This window comes from Chionomys nivalis, chromosome X (genome assembly GCF_950005125.1).
Source record: "Chionomys nivalis chromosome X, mChiNiv1.1, whole genome shotgun sequence".
NCBI lineage: Eukaryota > Metazoa > Chordata > Mammalia > Rodentia > Cricetidae > Chionomys > Chionomys nivalis.
Window position 1 is genome coordinate 107,916,323 of NC_080112.1, and position 15,243 is coordinate 107,931,565.

The 15,243-nt window shown below is 47.2% G+C and overlaps 1 protein-coding gene across 2 annotated transcripts in view; it reads left to right on the top strand.

Moving 5' to 3' along the window:
- Elf4 (E74 like ETS transcription factor 4) overlaps positions 1–15,243 on the top strand; it is a 38,301-nt gene that overhangs the window by 12,244 nt on the left and 10,814 nt on the right. The gene's annotated exons all lie outside the window — the stretch shown is intronic.

The following is a 15,243-nucleotide window of genomic DNA, read 5'->3' on the forward strand; positions in this document are numbered from 1 at the left end:
TAGGGCCTCATGTAGTCCAAATCGCTTTCAAATTCATTATGTAACAGAATGGGCATAGCCTTCTGATCCCCTAGTTTCTAGCTCCTCAGTGCTTGGGATTGCAGGTGTGCATCACAGCAGTTTATGATGCTTGGAATGGAACTAAGGATCCATGCATGCTAGGCAAGTGGTCTACCAATTGAACAGCAGTTCCAGCCCTGAAATATGAGTCCCTCTTTTTGAGACAGGATCTCTCTATGTATCTTGGCTGGCCTGGAACTCAAAGAGATCCCCCTGCCTCTGCCTTCCAGGTGCTATATTTCTCACTATACATGTCTGGTATTCACTTGAATATTTCAATCTCCTGCCCTATATATCAATCAATTGATAGATAGCTTAATCATTTGTCAATGAATAAAACACCCCCAGGAGCCTGTGAAGATGAGTGGAATTTGAACCATAGCTTTGACTCCTAGAGTGAGACTTGGCCAGATTCAGTGAAAAGTCCTTATCCTTGTGGGCCCTGCCTACGGGTAGGTCTGAACCTAGAGATTTTTGAGAAAGGGGCTGGAAGGGAAATCTTATCACCTGCAGAATCATTTGCCTGCCACTTCTGTGTCCTTGGTTTAGAATACTTTTGAGAACAAATTGCTAGGCCCTTGTGTTCTGAGGAGAGAACTTGCTCCGAGGTTAGCTCTGTCTCATCTTGTCATTTTGTGTGTGACCAGATCTTGGAGTGGTATGGAGAGACTTTGGGCTCTGAAGCCTGAGTGGAGACCAAAGGCTGTTTGAAAGGATTCCTGAACTTCACCCGTGCTACCATCCTCAGCCTACAGCCTTCTATTCAGCTCCATCTTTAGTTTCTGTTATTCATAGTGGAGTGCCAGTATCATTTTAGTTTGGAAGCAGCCTGCCTGGACTTCTCAGAGCCTCCCCATATAGTGCTTCCCTGGCTTATTTCTTGGTGGCTAAGGCACTGAAGGCTAAGGTAAATTCTCCCCAGCCCTTCAGCATTTTATTATTGTCTCCATAGCCTGCAGATAGAGATGTCAACTGGAAAAAGAAAGCCTGCCCTCCCCAGCCTGGGCAAGCTGGATAAAGCACTATGAATAGTCAGTCAGGTTTTAACCCACCAGGCAGGGCCCCAGGCACTAAGGGCCGGTGCCAGGCAGCAAGCCTTCCTCCACACCCCTTGCCTGCCAGGGGGTTTGGGGCAGACGAAAGAGCAGGTAGGGCTCTGGGCAGGCTGTCTGGGCTGGGCGGGGCCCTGGTTGGGTGAGGCCCAGATTCCCCAGGCTGATAAGGCAGCCTGTAAACACCCAGCAAGTGGTGGGGGGGTGCAGAGGGCAGGCTACCAGATGGCAGGAGAAGAGGGGAAACTGGAGGCCAGGCCTAGCTACAGGAAGTGGGGCTTGATGTGGAAACATCCTGTCCAGTAGGGGCTAGAGAGGTGGCCACCAGTGATTGCTACCTCCACTATGATAGGGAGGCAAACTCCTCGGTACAAGATGGGGCTGCTTGCCTGGGCATTAAGCCAGGATCTTGGTTTCTGACATCTCAAAGGACATGATCAATCAGTCTCTGTTATGGGTTGCTCATGGGTCTCTGTTATGGGTTGCTGTACCATCTACCACTGCTGAGAAGGTGTTTATGTGTGATGGTGGGACGATTAGAGCCAAAATACCCCCATGGAGAAACTGTCCAGAACAATTGTCTGAGAGAATTTGTTTCTTACGGGAAAAATCATCACCTTTACTGTCTGCAAGGAACATTGATTGGAACATAGGATTGTGTCAATTGTGTCAAAAGCCTCCTGCGGCCCTCGGCAAAGAAGAGTCATGTGGCTGATGCTCGCTCAGCTCTGTCTTGCAGTGCCTTTTAATTAGAACCTCAGAGGGTCAGATCCCATGCAGCCTTTAGCAGAGATCAGCAGACCTGTATATTTCACTTTACAGATGGGGAAACTGCGATTCAGAGGCGGGGGGGGGGGGGGGGGTCACCTGACAAATTCAAGCCCTTGCCTTGAAAAGCTTCCCACCATCTTCCTTAGTGTGGGAGGTCCAGGCCCCAGGCCTCCCACAGAGGCCTGGACGTACCCTGCATACTCACTGGATCTGTACTTAACCTTGCTGAAGGCTACAGGATGCCTGGAAGGAGGAAAGAGCCTCAAAGTCATAAATCAAAAGTCATCTGCTTGTACGTGGCCTTGAGCAGACCCTTCTCTGGGCCACAGAGATTTCTAAAAGTTTTAGAAAGATAATAGTTTTCACCAGGCTTGGTGATGTGTGCCTGTAATCTCAGCACTTGGGAGGTGGAAGCAGGAGGATAGTTCAAGGCTAGCCTTAGCTACACAGTGAGTTTGAGGTCAACCTGGACTATATGAGACCCTCTTTCAAAACAAACAGACATGCAGAAACAAAATCTCTAAATGTGTAACTAATCCTTGGTAGTGGTTCACACATCCAAGAATATTTGGGCAGCACAAATTTGTCTTGATGGGTTAAAAAAATGACAAAGCTGGGTGGATAGGAAAGAAGAGGTGAATTTTAGAAGAGTTAGGGGTCCATATGATCAAAACATACCATATGGAATTCTCAAAGAACTAATAAAGACTTAGAAAAACAATTACAAATATATCTTGGCTCTGTGAGGTAACGTAGCATGAAAACCATTTGCTGTGGGAGCCTGGAAACCGAGGTTAAATCCCTGGAATCCAGGTAAATATGGAAGGAGAGAACAAACTTCCCAGAGTGCTCCTCTGCCCTCCACACCCACATCACAAAAATAAGTAAAATTAGTTAAAATAGTAAAACTCACCCACTAGAAATGTACACTTCAGTGGTTTTTTTAGCATTCATAGAATTTCACATCCATCAGTAGGATCCACACTATTTTCGTCATCCCTCAAAGAAATACCACATCCACTAGAGTCATTCCCAATTTCCCTCCAGCCCTGGATTCTTACTATAGATGCTATGCGTGTGTTTTGAGGTGAAAGTCTAGCCATGTTGATCAAGATGTGCTAACTCAGCTTACTGGAACCTTATATCCAGAGACCCTACCAGAAGAAAAAAAAAGCCAGAGCAGGTGATCAAGCCCCTGGCTGTGGGTCTGGCATATGTGAGATCTGGTTTTCCATAAATATTTGAATAAACACACGAACCAACACCCTAAGATAAGAACCTAGACTTAACATTATGTGTAAGCTGAGTGTAACTGTATGTTTATAGGGCAGGGACCATGCCAGGACTACTTTAGGTCTAGAGCCCAAATTTTGTAGTCACTGAGATACAGAAGTTGAGCAGAGCTTGAAGCAAGCTTGAAGTTCATATTGCCACCGTTTAGACAGAGACCTGGTCTGGGAAGTTAAGGATTGGTTTGTTAGAATGACCTCCAGTTTAAATTGAGGTCTTAAGAGGTATGGATCCTGGGCCTGAGCAGCTTTTGTAGAAGGGGCTCCTTGGGCTCTGAGCCTTCAGTCCCAACAGATGGCCAGCAATATGTGTAGAGAAAACAGTATAAACTTTGAGATCAAGGTCATATAAGTCTGGATTTGAGTTCTGCCTCCATTTTTGACAAGTAATGTGACCTTGGTCATGTTACCTAATCGCTTGTGAGCTTTTCTGCAGTTTGTAAAGTAGATTTCTTAGCCAGGTTGGTGGTATAGTCCTATAATCCCAACACTCAAGAAGCAGAGAATCACCCCAAGTTTGAGACCAGCCTGGATAATGAAGTGAGTTTGAGACCAGCCAGGCAGAGTCAGACCCTGTATACATAAAGAATTGTTAAAGTAGGATTATTACCAAAATAGATTTCACTAAAACAAAGTTTAAACAAAATAGCAGCTGTAAATAAACCTAAATTCCAGTTCTAGCCCTTCTACTAGTGAGCTATTTTGTAAGAATAAAGGAGAAAAAAATAAAAGGAAACCTGGGCATGGTGACACATACCTCTAATTCAGTCACTGGAGAGGCCAAGGCTGGAGGATCCTGAGCTCCAGGGCAGCCCAAGCTACATATTGAGACTTTCTCTCATGAAACTAAACATGCCCGGTGTGGTGGAGCATACCTTTAGTCCGAACACTTAGGAGGTATAGGCAGGCAGATCTTTGTAAGGTCGAGGCTGACCTGGTTTCCATAGTGAGCTCCAGACCAGCCAGAACTAACTACACAGACACCCTGTGATGGGAAGAGACCAAGTGCTCCAGTGCTGGGGTCATGTGAGTGGTAGGGCACTTACTTGCCTAGCATGTGAAAGACCCTGGTTCAGTCTGAAGCACTGCAGAGAGAGGAAGAATGAAAAGAGGTAATGTTCATAGACTGCTCCTTAGAACAGCAGCCCCGCAGTCCCTAGCCCAGAACTGTAAATCCCTGCCACCTTCCTTGTGCTCCACCCTGTCATTCTATAATTTTTACTGTCTGGCCCCTCTCCCCAGAAGCAGGGGAAATAACTTGAAGTGCTATCAGAGAGTGCAGAAGAAAATCTTGCCCACATTTAAACAAGCACCCACACCCCTCTGCTCCTCCTCCAGCAGGCCGTGACTGAGGCCACAGTGGCCACACCCGCCACCCAGGCCCCAGTACTTGCTCTGGTGCCAACTCCACAAGTGCTTTCCTTGAGCTGGCATCGACCTCAAGTGCTTCCACCACCCTCCACCCAGGCTTGATGTGCTTTCCAAACACGTGCCTCCAGCTTTGAGTCGGCTTGTAACCAAACCCTGGCCCTGGGTTTGCACTGCAGATGTAGGGAGGGACTGGCAGGAGCCCAGGTGCACATCCAGATGCTGCCTTTGAGGCTCTCTTGGCATCCCTGGACCAGCTGTGAAGTAGCATTCACTGCAAAACATAGGAATGAAGAAGCAGTTAGCCCCCCTCAAGGACAGTGGGGTAGTGTCTTGGGGGAAATGGCTGTGCTTGGTCCTGGGGAGTATGTTGAGAAGAAAACCAGGGCCCTGCTCTCTCTTTATATTTATTTTTTAAAAATCACATTTATTTGTCTATTTTATATTTTAATTTTATTTTATTATTATTTTTTTTAAAGATTTTTATTTATTATGTATATAGGTTTCTTCCTTCATGTATCCTGCAGTACAGAAGAGGGCACCAGATCTCATTACAGATGGTTGTGAGCCACCATGTGGTTGCTGGGAATTGAACTCAGGACCTCTGGAAGAGCAGCCAGTGCTCTATTCCTCTGAGCCATCTCTTCAGCCACCTATATTTTAATTTTAAAAAGGTTTATTTCTTATTTAATGTGTTTAAGTGTTCACTACTTGCGGCGGACCTGGTGTCTGAAGAAGGCATTAGCTGTCCTGGAACTGCAGTTATAGATGGTATGAACTGCCACGTAGGTGTTAGGAACCAATCCAGTGTCCTCTACAGCCAGTACTGACTGCTGAGTCATCTTTTCCATCCTTAGATTTTAATTTTTAATTCTGTATGTGTGTATAGGCTTGTGTTAGTGGTGAGCTGCCCAACATGGGTGCTGTGACTCAAACTCTGGTTCTCTGCAAGCACAGTACCTGCTCTTAAGCACAGAGCTATCTGTTCCGTCCGTTTACTTTGTGTGTCATAGGTGTGTGAATGTGTGTGGGCATGTGTACACCACAGTGCGCATGTGAAGATCAGAAGGCAATTTACAAGAGGTTCTCTCCTTCCACCATGTGGATTCCAGGGACCGAATTCAAGTCATCAGTGTTGACAACAGGTGTCTTTACTTGTTGAGCCACCATGGATCTGAAGCGCCTTGCTCTTTTGACAAGAGGCCTGGTCTGGGTAAGGTTCTTGGCCAACAATGCAGGAAGATAACCTGTCAGCAAGCTGAGTAGGGTTTCGGGATCATCCCTACATGTGGTCTGCTGGTCACTGATGAGCATCACTTCTAGGAGTCCCCAAAGCCTCCTTTTGTCACAACTTCACTGAGCAGTACTATCCTGGGGAGACTCATGTAGTGGTGTCCATCTACAGCTAGGTTCTCACAGAAGACACCAGTGCTTCTGGAACCATCATCCTGCCTGCAGTACTAGCCTGGGGCCTGAAGGTCTGGCAGCTGTGCAGACTGCAGGACCTTGGGCTGCTAATATTTTTCTGACACACAGCCTTGGGGCTATCTCATGGAGTGGGTCATATGTCTAAAAGATTGACTACAGGTACCCATGGACTCCTGGGAGGTACTTAGGTGTAAGTTATCCGTAAAACAGCAGCCCTCATGGAATTCTAGAGTTTACTGTTCTTTTCCTTTCCCCAAGAAAGGCTGCTGCCTTTTGACCCGAAGACAGTATAATAGTTCTTCATTGTTACCTCTGTTCACTGGCATTAAGGATAACCCCCTGACACATTATGATGTCATATTGATTTCAGTGTCACCTGCTCTTCTAAATTAACCCAACCCCCAGCCCTTGGTCTGATTTCCCCAGATCCTGTTGTTTCCACCTGTCCCTCCATCTGTAGCCACCCTTGCTAGTGTCTACCAGGCACTGGCCTCAGGCCTCACAGTCCAGGTTTTTTAACCCAGGCCCTCAAAGACCAGGCAGACATACTCTGCTGATCTCTAAAGAGTACAGCTAGGTAAAGGGGTGAGAGAGGCTGTGGGAACAGCTGTCCCTTCACCAGGTAATACTTCCCCATCTGGCCCTCTCCCACCAGGAGTCAGGCCGATGGAATTGCTGCTGGGCGTCCCCTGTGTAGACAGCTGTCTCCTCTGCCTTCCTGTGAGGGATCCTCCCCTCTGTGCACTTTCTGACCTGTGCAGAGCAGGGGCGGGGCTGCAAGGGCCACTAGGCCCTGAAGGGGAAACTGCTGAAACCCCTGGGACAGGAAGTGGTAGAAAGGGGCTGCTTCCTCTCACAGAGCAGGGGTGCGGTGAGAGCTGCCTGTGTCCTGGCCCTTGCCTGACTACTGCGAGCCCTGGGAGACTAGGAAGAAGCAACAGTCCTTTCCCCTCCCTCCCTCCCTCCCTTCTCCAATAGAGGAGGCTTTCCATGCAGTCCACTAAAGGTGGGGAGGGGGGTGAGTAAAGGAGAAAACTTCTGAGGGGGCCATCTTCACTTAGCAGGGAAGGGAATTAGAGATCAGGAGCAACAGATGAGCAGAAAGAAAAGGCCAACTGGGAAGGTGAGTATGGGGTGAGGTACCCCACTCCACCTGCCAGGATAGCAGAAAAACCACAGCCAGGCTGAGGAGCCCTTTATGAGTCCTTGTTCTGAGAGCAAATGAGTAGGGCCATGCCTGCTTAACAGCAGCAACAACTCAGAAACAGTGGATCCTCACACCATGCGTGGGGCTAGTAATGGCCTCTGATCAGTCAGTACTTATCCCTCAGTGTGCTGCCGAGGAAACTAAGGCACACAAAGCTGACACTTCTTGTTTGAGGCCACATGATGGGCAGAGCCGAGGCCAGCACTCTGGGCTCTAACCCAGCGACTCTCATTCTGATGAAAATCTGCTGACTTTGTACTTACCAATCCTACACCTCCCCCAGGCACCTCCCCCCCACCGACCCAGGGTTCTGTGGCATTCTTCTCAGAAATGAGCTTGACGAATTTATTCACACCAAAGTGGGGTGGAGTGTTTATTTTAGTTCAGGGATCAGCAAAGGTTTCTGTAAAGGTCCAGATAGCAAACATTTGAGGCTTTGGGGCTCATATAATGACCAAACTAATAAGCATCGCCATGTTCCAATAAACCTCTGTTGATGGGCACTGAAATTTGAATTTTATAATATTTTCATATGTCATAAAATCCCATCCTTGTGGGCCTTCTTTGGTAAGTTTTTCAACTGCTGTTCGGATCTAGGAAGTGAAGCTAGGTTGTCAAGAGTGGAGTCTACCAGGTGGGGAGGAAGCAGGGAAGACTTCAGAAAGAATGTGACATTTGACTTAAATCTTGAAGGACCTGAGGGAATTAAACTCACAGAAGTTGAGGAGAGTCAGGGCTGGCCTAAGGGACAATGTGGACAAAAGTATGGAGGTAGGGAGTCACTGTGAATGTTGAACGTGTTCTGCACATGTGTAGTTTCATTGTTATTTGCCAGCCACTGTGCCTTTCCTACTCTGAGACAGGGTCTCCCTATCTAAATCAGGCTGGCCTTGAACTCGCAGAGATCTGTCTGCCTCTGCCTCTGAGTGCTGGAGTTAAACACTCCACTCTGCCAATGATGCCACCACTGTTCTTACCAGACAAAAGGGTTAGCTTTGAGGATACAGAGAGGATGAGGAGAGGAGGAAGGTTAAGTCAGGAAAGAGAGACAGGAGTGATCTTTTAACTTCCTGGTTTCAAGAGATGCTTCAGTAGTGTGTACAGGGTGTGTAGGGAAGGTGAAAGGCAAAACCCAGGGTAAGAGTTCTCCATGACTTTTGGAGCCAAAGCTGCCAATCTCTCTCTGGTTAGGTACCACTACTGGGCTGCTTCTTATCTCAATTTTTGAGGCACCATCCCTTCTGTGTAGGGAATCTAATGTACGGGACTTTGTGCTTGGATCCCTGCACTCTGTCCTTTGTTTTGGATGGCCAGTAGAGGAAGGGCCCATGTAGAAAGGATAGTCACCATAGCCCCTCCTAGTCAGGGGCCCAGAGCTAAGCAAGGAGCTTCCATATCAGTTTCTAGGACACACTCTGCCAGAGGCCTTGAGAAAGAACACTGCCCCTTCAATAAAAAGTTATCTGACTTAATATCCTGTCGGTGCAGAGACACAGATTACCCCAGCTTCTAAAAAATCCACTAATGAATTTAATTAGTCTTTACTCCATGCTTCTGTTCCTACCTCCTTCCCCCTCCCCAACAATGGAAGCAAACAGAACTTGCTAGGGACTGGGCATGGTGTACTAAACTTCTATCTATTCAGTATTTGCAACACTCTGCCACCTTGTGTTGCATGCTCTGCAGCAGGTCAGGTGATTCCTGTAGCCAATGAACACCTGCCTAGGTTCCTTCCTCCCTGTGGCCTAGACTAGACAAGGTAGCCGCTGAGAGGTGGTGTGAAACTCTAGCATAAGTGGAAACAAGGGCAGGAGGATGGTGAGTTTGCAGCCTTGACTCCACAGCCAAGCCCTGAGTCAAGAAAACAAACAAAAAGACAGTAGCTTTGAAAGTGTTCATCTGCATCTTTTCTCCCATTAACTGGTGTTTTTCAGAATAATCCTTGCTTCAAAGTATCCAGGCTGAATTCCTTGTCCAACCTTATTTCTTGCCCTGATCACTCGGTAGCTTTTAACACTGTTGTTATTATTACTGTGTATACATGTATGTATAGGCATGCATGTGCTACGACACATGTATAGAGGTCAGAGGACAATTTTGGAAATCAGTTCTCTCCTTCCACCATGAGTTCTGAATGGGACATGGATCAACAGACTTCCTACTGTGCCATCTCCCTGACCCATATCTTTTAACACTGTTCCATGGACAACAGACTACACATCTTGGGGTCTCCATAGCTATGTATTGCACCTCAATCTGTTACTCTTTTCCTTTGAGGTAGCTGTGGTATCCATTTCAGCTACCCCGCCTGGCCAGCTCCATCTCCCCCACTCAGGGACTCTTTTATAAAAAGACAAAATTACTTTTCCTAAGGAATTGCTTTCCCATGCTCTGCCTTTCTTCAGGGTTCAGCAGGCCCTCCCAGTGGCTCTCTATATTAAGTTCATATTCCACTGTCTGGATCTAGAGCTTGTCGACTCACTCAACTCCAAACCAGTCCTCCCAACCAATCCCTCCTCTTCTCCCAGGACAAACTACACACTTTTCTCAACCATATTTTTTCTTTCTTTTTCTTTATTTGTTTTTTTAGATAGGGTTTCTCTGTGTAGCCCTGACTGTCCTAGAACTCAGAGATCTGCCTGCCTCTGTTTCCTGAGTGCAGGGATTAAAAGGTATGTACCACCACCACCCAGCTCAACCATAAAGTTCATTTATTATTTTTTATTTGGGGGTAGCAAGGTCTTGCTAATGTTTTCTGAACTCCGCAACTCAGATAGATCTTCCTGCCTCAGCTTCCCAAGTATCAGGGACCACAGGTAGGTGTGTCACTGTGCCTGGCTCTTCCATGAATTTAGTAAGTGTTGGTTGTGGCCCCTAGGCCTTCATTTCATCCCACTATGTTCATTTCCCTTTCTTCCTCTCCATCTACGTAAAACATCCTGAATACTTAAGAAGCAGAATTACCAAGCCCCACAAATAATAAATCAGACCAGGGAATTGAAAAATGCGTTCAGAGCCAGGTATGGTAGCCCATGCCTGTAATCCTAGTACTCAGAAAGCTGAAGCAGGGGCATTTGTTTGAGTAAGATGCCAGTCTGGGCTAAACATAGATACCTCAAAAATTCAAAAGAACTGGGTGGTGGTGATGCACTAGTTTAATCCCAGCACTTGGGAGGCAGAGACAGGTAGATCTCTGTGAGTTCAAGGCCAGTTGGTTTACAGAGCGAGTTCTAGGACAGCCAGGGCTGTTACACAGAGAAGTCCTGTCTCAAGAAAAAAAAGGGGGAAAAAAATAAAATGACATCTGCTGTTTGGGACAAACCAGGGAGCTTTTGCTCATTTAGCCCTTGGCAACAGCCCTTACTTAGGAGTAGTTAGGTAGGCCCATTTTCCACAGGGTAGTGACGTCCCTAAATTCCAAGGCAGAACTAGGTTTTCTACCTGAAAGGCCATGTTCTTAGAATCTGAAGGGACCTCTATTGCCACTTCTAGGCTGTAACTGGCAACACATTGATAGCTCTGGAGTTCAGTAGCTACCCCCACTTAGCTTTGCTCCCTTTCTGCAGCCTGGTTTCCCACCATTGCCTCTTTCCCTGAGGATGTGGTGACCCCAGGCCCCTCCAGAGGGTGCTCAGTGAGCTTTCTCCCAGTGACTGAGGAAATTGGTTCCTTTTGTCAGCCCCCCTCCTCCCCCTGCCTCTCCCCTTTCTCTCCTATATTAGGGTTTCTGTAGTGCTTTTCTTGCTACATAACCACAACCCAAAGTGCTGGGCAGGGTGACGCTGGTGGGGGATAGAGCATTCCACCCCTAAGGGCCCTGAATCCAGGAGAGGAGTTTCTTCTCAGCTATCAACTGGAACTCTCCAGTTCCCATAACCCTGGGATGGGGGTGGTGGTGGGGCATAATAGTGGGCCTGACACCCGTGCCCTCTGGAGGTCACCTGAAACTTATGCTCTATGTGACTGTTTTCTGGTTTTCAGACTTATTTCCTCCTTGGGTTTTCTTGTTTTGTTTTTAATATGTCTCTCCTTTATTTTTTTTTGATTGTTTTTTGTTTGGGGAAGGTTTTTGGTTTGATTTTTTGAGACAGGGTCTAGCACAGGGTGGCCTCAATGTGCTGTGTAACCTAGACCTTGAACTTCTGATCTTCCTATCTCAGCCTCCCCTGTGCAGGCATAACAAGTGTCAACGTGCCTGTTTTTATGCAATGCTGGGAATTATAACCCCAGCTTTTTTTTTCCCTGGGCTGGAAATCACTGTATAGACCTGGCTGGTCTGGAGATCCATCTACCTCTGCTTCCCAAGTGCTGGGATTAAAGGTGTGTCTCACCGTGCCCACTTTTACCCAGTTTGCATGCTAGGCAAACAGTCCACCAACTGAACTGTATCCCCAGTCCTTGTTTTTTGCTTTTTGTTTGTTTTTTTTTTTTTTTTTAAGGCAGAGGTCTTGCTGTATAACCCAGGCTGGCTTTGTACTCAGGGTCCTCAAGTCTCAACCTCCTAAGTATGGGGATTAATTGCATGCCCAACCATACCCAGTTTAGGAACCTGGATTTTTTTGCAAATAAGCATAGCGAAACCCCAACCTTGCAAAACCTTTCTTTTCCCTCCCCCCCCTCCTGATTTCATCCCTAGTGAAGGGGGCAGTAGACAGAAAGGGACAAAGGAGAAGGAGCTGACAACATAGCTGTGGCTGGAGCCACTTTTCTGGGCACTTGCTCAAGAAAAAGGATTCAATTGGCTGATTGTAGTGCAGCCCTAATTGGGACAAGGTTGTGGGTTTGAGTTCTGTAGATGGCTTAGTTCTGCTCTGTTCAGGACTGCACACTTGATTCCTGACTCTGGCCCTCTGGCGCTTAAATACAAGCTACTGGTCACATGGTACGGCAGGCACAATCTCCTCCGCGCTTAACCAGAGGAAAGGCTGTTTTTTATGTAGAGGGGACAGCTGTTCTGTTCCTGGGGCAGCTTCCATTTTGTTTGTGGCTGTTGGGGGAGGGGCGGTGAAGGAGTGGGAAATGACATGAAGGAAATTGTCATTTCCTTTCCAAAGAATTCCAGAAAGGTTTCATGGAGAATGAGGTATTTCAGGAGTGACAGTTGGCTCTGAGAGGATGAGGAACTGGAGGAGAATTGTGCTGTGTGGCCCAGCTGACTATCTGGCCCCCATGTTTCTTAGCTTGTGTGAAAATGTTATGGGTGTTACCAGCAATTCTGAGAGCCATTGACTCAGCTGATCAAACCTAGATTTAAACTCCCTTGGTAGCGATCGTGGACGTGGCTTTCACCTCAAAGCTGCCCCTTGTGGGGGAGGCCTAGACAGGTGGGCGCTGGAGGCCGCTTAATGTGTTTCAGTGACAGTCCCAGAAAGGAAGTATCTGTACCTCTAAAGGGGGACTAGTTATGGTGATGCACCATCATCCTAAACCACTTCTATGCTCCTTGGTTTTGAAGTACAGTCGGAACGCCAGAGCCAAAGGTGTGTGTGTTTACAGGCGCCCTGACCTTTTTGCTCCCTCTTGTGGTACACACTCTTGGTATTGCACATCAGACTTCAGTGTATTAACCAGGCATCATTTCCCACTCCAGTAAGATAGATTTGGGAATGGACTTTGCCTGGAGCCATTTGTGTCTTCTGACCTCCACTCACTAGTAAAGCGGTGTCCAGGAGGATTACAGGCCACTAAAGCTGTGGCCTAGCCAAAGGGCTGTGAGAGGACCCTGGACAGAAGAACCTTCATGTCTTTCTGGCCTACCTCTAATAGGGTGTGCCTTCTGGGGTGGTGGCTTCTTTGGTTTCAAGTTCCTGGGAGAGGGAGGTTATTTTGAGGGACTGGGGGAGAGTGAGTGAATATGCAAATGAGCCTTTCTCCACCTCTCACTTTCAAATCCTCAAACTTTTGAAGGGGGAGGGGGAAATTTCTGGACTGAAAAGTTCCATGGTTGGTTTCTTAGCCTTGCCCCCGCCACCATCACCACCACAGCCACACACACTCCTTAGCTTCAGGCAGAACCAGATCACCCGAGATGGTTTTCTAAGATCTTCCAGCACTAGATAGGAGTTTAGATACTTGAACATGAAGGTACATAAAAGAATGCTACTGGAATTACCATTCTCTTTTCAAACTTGTTTCAGCTTTCTACGTTGATGGTTAAAGGTTCCTTGCAATCCAACACAGTGCTCTGGGAGCCCTTTCCTCCTTTACACTTCCTTAGTAGAGTGGACCTACGATTGGGAATCACTCACTCGAGGGCCTGTAGGCCCTATACCTATGCTAGGGTTGGCTCTTTTTCCCTGGGAAGCACACAGTCAAACATCCTTGTTGACCAGTAGAAGCCTGGCCTGCCCAATCCTCCCCCATCTTCTCCACAGTATTCGCTTGGGCTTGTCATTCTCACCCAGGCAGCTCAGGGTACCTGCCCTGAAGGAGCAGGAGGAGGAACCTACGATTGAGTTTGTGGCTTTGCAAGCTGGCCAGACCAGAGCAGCCCTTTGACACACAGAGGCTCTCACGCATATGCCCTCATACTTGGCACACATGCACACACCCCAAATATGCATATATACCTGTATTCTGTTTGCACACTCACAGCAGACAGACACCTCTGTAATTAGAAATGCAAAAACTAATATCAGTTTAACCTCTGACTTTGTACATTTCTCCTTAACTGCAGTCAGTGTACATTTACTAATATACAGCTTCAAAAATATACTGTGGATGCTTGCAGGCCAGTACCATTCATTCACTCATTGGTTCTTTCTTTTGTTCCTTTCTTTTTTACATTTATTTATTTATTTATTTTTCTTGTTTTGGTTTTGTGTGTGTGGGTATGGGGGCAGTGTGTTCATGTGGGTGCAGGTATGTACTATGCTAACCCACATGTGTGTATATCATACCTGTGGAGGCCCAGAGGTCAGCCTCTCAGGAATTGTCTATCCTCCTTGGTGTTTGTTTGAGAGGAAGGTCTCTCATTACCCTAAAGTTCACAGAATAGGCTACCTGCAGGTCCCAGAAATCCGCCTGCCATACTGCCTGAGCCCTAGGATTATAAGCATGCTCTATCGTGCCTGGCTTTTTTTCATTGAATTCAGGTGTTCATGCTTTCATGGAAAGTACTTTAAAGACTGGGCTATCTCCCAAACCTGGTTTTTATAACCCAGGCTGGTCTTGAAACCACAGTGATCTATCCACCGCAGCCTCTCAAATACTGGGGTTATGAGCATGAGCTACCACGCCTACCACTGCTCCTTTTTTCTTGCATTTATTCCATAAACCAAGCACAAGTCAGTATCTAATAGGGAAGGTAGGGAAATGGAAATAGCACCAGCAAAACTTTTGAAAATGAAATGCTGGTTTAGGAAGAGAAAACAAGAAGACAAACAAACCTGAAAGGAAGGGCCCCAGTGAGTAACCTGGGGTGGGAGCAGATGCACAAGTTTCATGCTGAGACAAAGTGGGCTTAGATGAAAGTGATAGCCTCCATTTGATTATTATGAGAATGTTTCCTAAGGGCAGAGAGACTGGCCTGTGGGAGGGCAGGAGCATTGGAATGCAGCCCTTGAGGGAACTTAGACTAGGGGAGCTAGACACAAATGGTACTGCAAGGTCTTGCAGGCCACTGAGGGATAGGGTCATATACAGGTTTGAGTGGGGCAAGGTGGAACTATGGAACCAGAATAAGGCTATTGTCACCACCAGCCCCACTCTCCCATCCCTACAGTTCCACTGGGGATGGACCTAACAGAGAGTTCTCTCTTCCATCCAAGGGAAACTCTACTCTGATGGGTAAAACTGAACTGAGCAACTTCTCCAGGCTGTTTGATGGAGTAGGTGGAAAGGTGTGGGGGCGGAGACTGGGTGGGGCTAGCCCTGTGGGCTAACGGAAAGGAAGTGGGAGAGGCTTGGGTGTCTCCTGTGGAGGAGAGCAAGCGGTCATCAGAGAGGTCACTTGTGGCACCCCCTTTGCTCCCCCCATCTGTTCCTCATTTATTTCCCAGCCAGGATAAGGTTTTGCCGCCCTGGCACTACTAACATAGAAGTAAGGAGTTGGGTTGTGTGCTCTTGT